Consider the following 7,841-nt stretch of genomic DNA (forward strand, 5'->3'; position numbering starts at 1 on the left):
TGGCTTTTTGGCACCATGGAAGAGCCCTGACCCTCCGGCTGCCAAAAAGCAAATGGACCCACCAACCAGTAGACTAAAGGGGGACATACCTGCAAGAGTAGCCTCAGCTGACCAAAACAAGAGGTGGAGTGGAAGGAAGCAAGTCAACATAGTCAACCATTGACAGAGAAAGTTATTAGTTGTATCCTCCTTAATTTAATTTTTGCCTTAGTATCATAGAAAGATTGAATTGAAAGTGGTCTTATTTCTGGTTGTCATGCTATATTGTTATAAATTGATTAAGCATGCCTGTGACCTAGTATTGTTACCTTAGGCTGCCTGCACATCTTGTCATTCTTCTGTATTTTTCTAACAGTTTCAGGAAAGCAAGCAGCAGAAAACCCTACTCCTGATTCTAGTGTCATTTGTTTCCTCAGCAGAAAGGACACAATAGTTGTCACACGTTCATTAGGTTTACTCTTCTGTTTGACTGTCTTCCTTGTGAAGAGTTGCTTGTTCTGTCAGGTCTTTTTTGTAGTGCCTTCTTGTTGTTGTTATTTTTACCAAGATATCGTATTCCTCCCCGTTGAGCTGATGTGGGAGCACTTGCTGCCCCAATCCTCTTATTTTTTCATCAAGCATCCTGTAGGGACTTTGGATTTGCTCCATACATATGCTCTGTGGTTTTCAGGTGCGAATGCAAGCATGCCTCAAGCATTGCAGGTCATGATATAAAGTCATCTTCAGCCATTGTCTCTTATGTCTTTTCATAATCTCTACTGAGAGAAGAGTTGATATAGGCCTCCTTGAACTTCCTCTGCAGCAATCCACTACAAAACCCTTGTAGCTCTCCATGTTCACTCACTAGTGAGTTAACTCCCTGGAAAGTATTTGGTTCTGCCTTTAATTCTCTTGTAGACTTCTCTACTAGAGCTCCTATGGTTTTCCTTGTAGAAAAAGAGCTGTGTTAGTGTATGGTGGCCAGAAATCAGGATGAGTGTGATAGCACCTTTTCTGACTAATCCATTTTATTAAAAGGCATGAACTTATGCCCTTTAATAAGATTAGCTGGAAAAGGTGCTACCACGCTCCTTCTGATTTTGGGATATGATTGTCCTTCACTTAAGAAGCAGTCTGTATTTGTAAAATATTGTTGTGAGGGCTTTGTAAACATAAATGAACCAAGGGGAGCAAAGTGCTATTAGAAATCAACCTATTGTCAAGGGTAATATCAACGTGCAGAAACAGGGGATGATGCCGATCACCATCAAGTGGAGTTTCTCCTCTACCCATCCACTCCCCCACCCCTCAAAAACAATGTTTAAATGACTGGAAGATGGGATCTTTATATGCAAAACTACACAGCACAATTTAAAAATGCAGGGCTCATTTAGGGAATTCTCCATGCCTAGTCAACAGCCCCTAGTCCATTTGGAATCACAGGTCACCTGTCATCAAATGCACCTCTTTACCAATAACAAAAAAACTATACTCAGTTTGCTTCATAGAGCTTAGACAAAGGTCTATACTGGAAAAGGAAACTCAAGGATGTCCCTCTGCACTGGCAACACGCAGAGAATGTTGTTTATGTAAGCACATCCACTTGCTAGGTTGGGAGAAGTATTAAAATTAAGTTATCTAGTGGAGAAATAAAGACCTGAGCACTGAGATTCGACACAGCAGCTCACACCATTTTTGCTCTTTGCTTACCTCTTGTGCCTCAGTACTCCCAAGCTGTTAATGATAACTGGCAACTGGGAGAGTTTCTAAAGGAATAACAGGAACTTGTGCCCTGGCCATGGCACTTTGGCCACGTTGTATCAGTCATTGCAAGCAGTCCAGACCTTCCACTCTAAAGCTCGTTAGTAGCACAAGGCAGTTTTTCAAGGCAAAGGTAAGTCGTTTGATGTCACATTAACTTGGAAAAAGCCATAGCATTCATTGTCCCTTCAGGAAATGGCAAACGTTTCATGTTGTATGAGGCACATTTCCCTGCAAAGCTATCAGAGAGCAAAAGATGTTTCCAGTTGCTGGAATCCACTGCTCTTCTCTAGCCTCCACTTGAAAAAAACCCAAACATTCTTTTAGTTTTATCATTGCTTAAGTGTTATACAAAAGGAGATAAAAAATAAATATGCAGGAAGACATCATAAAAAAGTAGATTGCAAAAAAGGGTTTCAATAGTGCACTCTCACCCTTCCTTTCTTTCTTTTTCACCAACAGCTACTACTACTACTAATTTATACTTTGCTCTAAACTTTTACAGTTGTTGTTTAGATCTATTTAAGTCATTTTTTCAGTTGTTTTCTTTCTTTTCTTCATAAGCTTTCATTTTCTTCTAAATATCTACACCTTGCCTTGTTGTATAATATAGTGTATGTAAAGGAGCCATTCCTGTCTGAATTTGGTTGGACTTCTGTTGTGAATATATAAAGTCAATTTCTCCATTGCTGCATATTCACCAGTTCTGGTCTTCTGATCTTGTATCGTTGACAAGGTTTGTTTTCCAGTATTGCGCCAAATTGATTCTTGTCCCTGGCAGCATATATCTCAATAAATTGTGATACTTTTTATATATGTTCTCTGGAATCATTCTTAATAAAAACATTTGCAGTCTCAATTCAAATTTTATTTTCAAAATTTCCTGAATATTTTGATGTATTTGTTTCCAGTAATTTTGAAATTTTGAAATGACTCTTCCCATTGACCCACTGTGATTATTTCTTTGAAATTATGCATCCAATTTTTTATTTGTTTTGTCTCAGTATCGTATTTCAGTAACAATATATGAATATTATCTAACAAAGGCTCTAGACTGCATTGAAGTATTTCAAACAAATTGCAAAAGATATTTGGTGGAGAAGTTTCCTTCAGCCTCTTATCCTCTTGATTCCGGGAACGAAATATATACTTAGAATAACATTTATCAGAGTATGAGTTGGCCTTCCTAGAGATGCATGTCATTGAAAAGTTACAAGCACCACGACTTCCGAAGGAAGAAATGGCAGACATGGAGCCGACAATCACAGCAAAGAATGAAGAGCTGATGAATAGACTGGCCCTTCAGAACCTCTCAGGACAAGGGGAGGACAGGAGATTGCCCACATTCACTCCAAACAGTTGTTCCTCATAAGGAGACCCCAAGACAGCAGTCCTTGATGGGTTTTGAGCACTGGGAGATGATGGGAATAGCCATCTTGCTCGCAACTGTGGCCAGTGCCTTTTAAAAGGCACTGTTTGCAAACTTCCTTTCCTAATCACATTTGGAAATTTCTCGTTAACTACTTGTAAGCTATTAGAGACCTTTGGATTGACAAGTCTGAATATGCTGGGTGAGTCTGCCTTTAATATTTAATGAAAGAAAATTTTAATCATAAGCTTAAGAATTTTTAAAAAGTTGAAATAAACAGCAAAAAGTTAAATAAGACTTTGATCCTAGAAAGTTATAAATGGATTATGGGTCCAAATAAATTTGGAATAAGATTTTGGAATTAATTATAAAAATCCTTCCTGTGGGAAATAAATTTGTTTGGACTTTTTGCAAGACACAATAACGATAAGTAATTTTAAAAATTGGACACTAGAGGGAACTAAAGATTTTAATTAAAGAAAAATATACAAACCTGATTGACAGCTAATTAACTGGGACTTATAAAATGATGCAAAATATTATAACATTGAAAATACTGAAGGACGCTTTTGAAAAATGGAATCAAAAGTTAGTATCAACAATTTCAATAGCAATGTTTGCTTCTATGGATAGACTATGTCCAAAAGATGTTATGGAAGAAATGGCATATGAGGAACAAGTTGTATTTGACAAGACAAAGATGGCATCGAAAGTGGATCTACAAATGAAGGCTATGAGAATGAAATGGAAAAGGATGTCTCACTGGACATACAAAAGAAACTAGTTGATGTTTCAAAATTAAAAAGGAAAATCCAAATAATAAACCAAGAGAGTGACCTGGATAATTTTTTTATATTTGATTTACAAATGAGGCTTGTTAAAGCTTTGAAGATTCTTGTGAGAAGAAAGAAAGAAGAAATGGAATCAAATTCTATGACATTATTTGAATGGACTAAAGATTAAGACTGTTAGAAATAAAAGGAATATAAAGTTGGTTTATTTGATCAAGGTTAAAATAAAATATGTTGTTATTTTTGGTAAACTTCAATGGACTTTCTGCTGACACCAGGACTGAAAACATGATGCTTTATGGATTTGTCTATAGATAACAGATGGGATGAAGAGATCATTGGTTGTAAACTAAGAGGGGTGAAGAGTCACTAAAATTGTTTATACTAGTTGTGATGAAGGTTGGAAGGCACATCATTCTTTCCTATATTCTTACTTTTTTCTTTCTTTTTTTCTGTTTTCTTTTCCTTTGCACCTTTCACTTTCTTTTTATTCTTCTTTCTAGTTTGTATTAGATTTTATTGTATTGAAATGTTGTCATGAAAATCCTTAATAAAATGGAAGGGAGGGAGGGAGGGAAGGTGCAAGCACCACTAATGTCTAGGCAGTAAAATAAAAATCATTACCAGTTAAATCCTCCATCTTAAAGTAGATTGGCAGCATTTTTCCTACAGCAGTTACAGTTGTGACCTAATAAAGCAAGTTTTATAGGTAAGTTCTACTCACCTTTAGCTGTTCTATCACTGCAGAGGTAGTAATCAAGTGACAGTTGCCTTAACCCATGATTTAACTATGGTTGGTTAACTAGCCAGGTTTATGCATAAACTAAGCCATAAACCATAGTTTACAAATGTTTACTCACCATGCTTAGTAAGGCAATCCTGTTTAGATCATATCAAGCCAGATAATCCAGTAGTACAACTTGGGAGCAGACAGCTCTTATGTCTTTTATATTTCCTATTTACTTCATCCAGGAAATAGCAAGTTGGTGAGAAAGAAAGCAAATAGTAAGCCATTATTAAGGATACAGTATTAATTTCTTTCAGTACATCTCCATACTGCCTTTCTTCCATTAGAAAACTCAAGGGAATATAAACAGGGCCCCAGGAGGTTTTCCTTCTATATCCCCTGGACCCAAACCTTGGACAAAGTAAATGTCCTTTGATCAAGGTTTGCATTAATCAAAGGTGTGTGCATGCATCCATATGTGAATTGGGAAGGTGCTGTCTGAGGGAATATTTATTATGGCCCTCCTTAGTAAGTGCATCTAGTTAGATCCTGCTGCATTCCCCAGCCACCAAGGAGGCTCTCCATCCAAAGAAGAGGTTTGATCAGAAATATTCTTGGCTTTCAACACATCCTTGCATGAAGAGGTGCCAATTCTCTGAGCACTAGGATATATCTATGCATAACAGGAGAAGCTTCAACCAAGCAACTAAACAATAAGGACTTGCTGTCTAACATTTACTGATTCCACCTATCTTGAAACTGGTCCCAGATGCTCCCTTGTTCAGCAGTTATCATTTAGCTGGATGAGCAATAGGCTGCTTTATTTATGGCTACAGCACTGGCCACACTAAGAGCATCTTCTAGGTCTCCCACCTCCCCTTCCTTATAGAGCTGCCCATGTAAAAAACGAAGGCCTTTCCAGGCAGAACCTAATTGGAATGTCTCCTTTTTATACAAATCTGCCTGCATGGAGGAAGTAACATCATTCATTGTGCAATCCGTTCTGAGCTATTCTCAGATGCCCTTATCAGAAACCAACCACCAGTGGTGTCTACTTAGACGTGCCTAAGTTTAGAGTAGTTGTAGGAGTGCACACCCTCTAAAGAAGGGATGAGCAGGCTGTTCAGCTGTTCTTAAAAGTTAATTTAATTCAGTGTGAAGGTTCTACTCCCTCTATTAGCCAAAATGGCATTATCATCATAGAGAAGCACTTTAAAAAGGGCAAAATACTTTTCTCATCCTTGTTAAGTCAATCTGTGTGAATTTTTACCTGCATTGCACAGGCACTTTCCTATCTTAGTGCAATCCTGGCTGTTTTCAAAACTGGCAAAGAGCCAGCTGACCAAACAAAGCCTTGTCAACATTGGGCTGTTTGCTACCAGTTAAAATCACTGCTTGGATTATATTGCTAAGCTACGTAAAAGAAACGAGAACCAAAGCCTACTGCATTTTGAACGAATACCAGTATATCAGCCACAGCTCTTTAGAAAATCAGCTGAAAGAGCTGCACTTGATTCAGACCACTTTTACTAACCACTGAAGGATCACATACCTCGGAGCAAGACATTTAGATGGGAACACAATTCACCATAAAGCCATATAAATCTATAAGCACAGTTTTGTTGGCCCAATTATTTCATTGCCTGAGCTACATGGAAATGGCTCTAGACTTGGGCCAAAGATGCTAGGCACCAGTTGTCATATTAGTGCCCCATGTCACTTGATCATTCATCATAAGCAACAACCAGATCCTTGTAGGGCCACTAATTCATACTGCGAGAATTTCCAAGAGACATTAGGAAACCAAGTGCCCTTATTAGCCATCAGGAGCAAACTATTTCAAGTCTGCAGATTCTTCCTATTTCCTGCTCTCCAAAACCCAAAAGTAGAGATTCTTGCCATTATAAACATGTTTCTGTTCAAATATTTAACGGTGCAATTCTTATATGTCTATTCTGATGTAAATCCCACTGAATTCAGTGAGGCTTTCTCCAGGATCAGAGAGAGTGCTCATTTTAATATAAAAACACTCACCTATGGATAATAGACAACTGCATATATGGAGTTTTCTCCAAGCTAAGCGAAGTTTGCAGGATTCATATGACCTTTTGTAGTGATTAACATTGAACTGCAGCTTATTCACCTCCTGATCATCTGGAGAGTTTTAGCTAATCACAAAGTGATGTCCTCTACATTCAATGTAGCCAGGAAATGACCCTCAAGACTTACAGACTTTCCCATCTTATTTAATGCAAGGATGTGCAGACTTTTCCAATGTACTTTCTTAAATATCTCACAGAGCTTAGTGCTTACAAACAGAACGATCCTAAGCATGTTTCCTAAGATCCCCAACGTAGTGGATTTAGTAGACCCGAGTTAAGATTGGGAGCTAAACGTAAGTAGAAAAGAGTTACTGCTTGGAATGGTCCCCTATGATGAATATAAAGAAAATCAGGCCTATCATAGCTGAAATGTAAACATCAGATAACCACTAGAAAACAACAAAGAGATTCTGGGAATATCAGGATCATCAAGGAAAATTATCAAGGAAAATCAAAATCTTAGGAGGCAGGAGATATTCGCCTTGGTTTTGTGACTGAATGGAAGAGACTCCATTACAAGGTTAATTACATACACAATATCTCTGTTCCACAACATGCTAGAAGATACTGACTGGAAAGATGCAAACTGGTTTTTGTTTTGTTTTGCACAATGAGCTAGAAATACAGCTGTCTGGTATTTGGCTCCCTCTTGTGTTTTTTCTCTTTACGACATGTACAACAGCCCAGCGGTCAATCCTTGGGTTTGTCTGCTAGGTAGTCATTTTCTCACTTCTAAAAGTCTTTCATAAACCTTACATAAGAAAACTAGGGTCAATAAATATTGTATGAATGATCAGTACTGTATTCTAGTAACAAGAAGGCAAAGGCGCATCTTGAGCTGAGTTCAACTCCCGGTAAGTACACAATCACAACTGTATTCTTATCCTGGTAACTATGGAGTGAGCAACGACGTTCACAACTAGACTCATACAATGTGTTAATCATTACTGGTTTAAGCATGGTTAGTTGAACAAGCTATGACAGCTGAGCTCATACCACAATAACCTATTACATGTAGTTGAATTCATATAGCACATGAAGCCAAAACCAAACATTATGGTTTAGTGTGATACACAGACTTAATGAAAGAGCATCACAGCCCATGTTACTAC

This window comes from Python bivittatus, unplaced genomic scaffold (assembly GCF_059951505.1).
Source record: "Python bivittatus isolate LINGU-HERP-01145 unplaced genomic scaffold, Pbiv_v1 ctg000480_np1212, whole genome shotgun sequence".
Lineage (NCBI taxonomy): Eukaryota > Metazoa > Chordata > Lepidosauria > Squamata > Pythonidae > Python > Python bivittatus.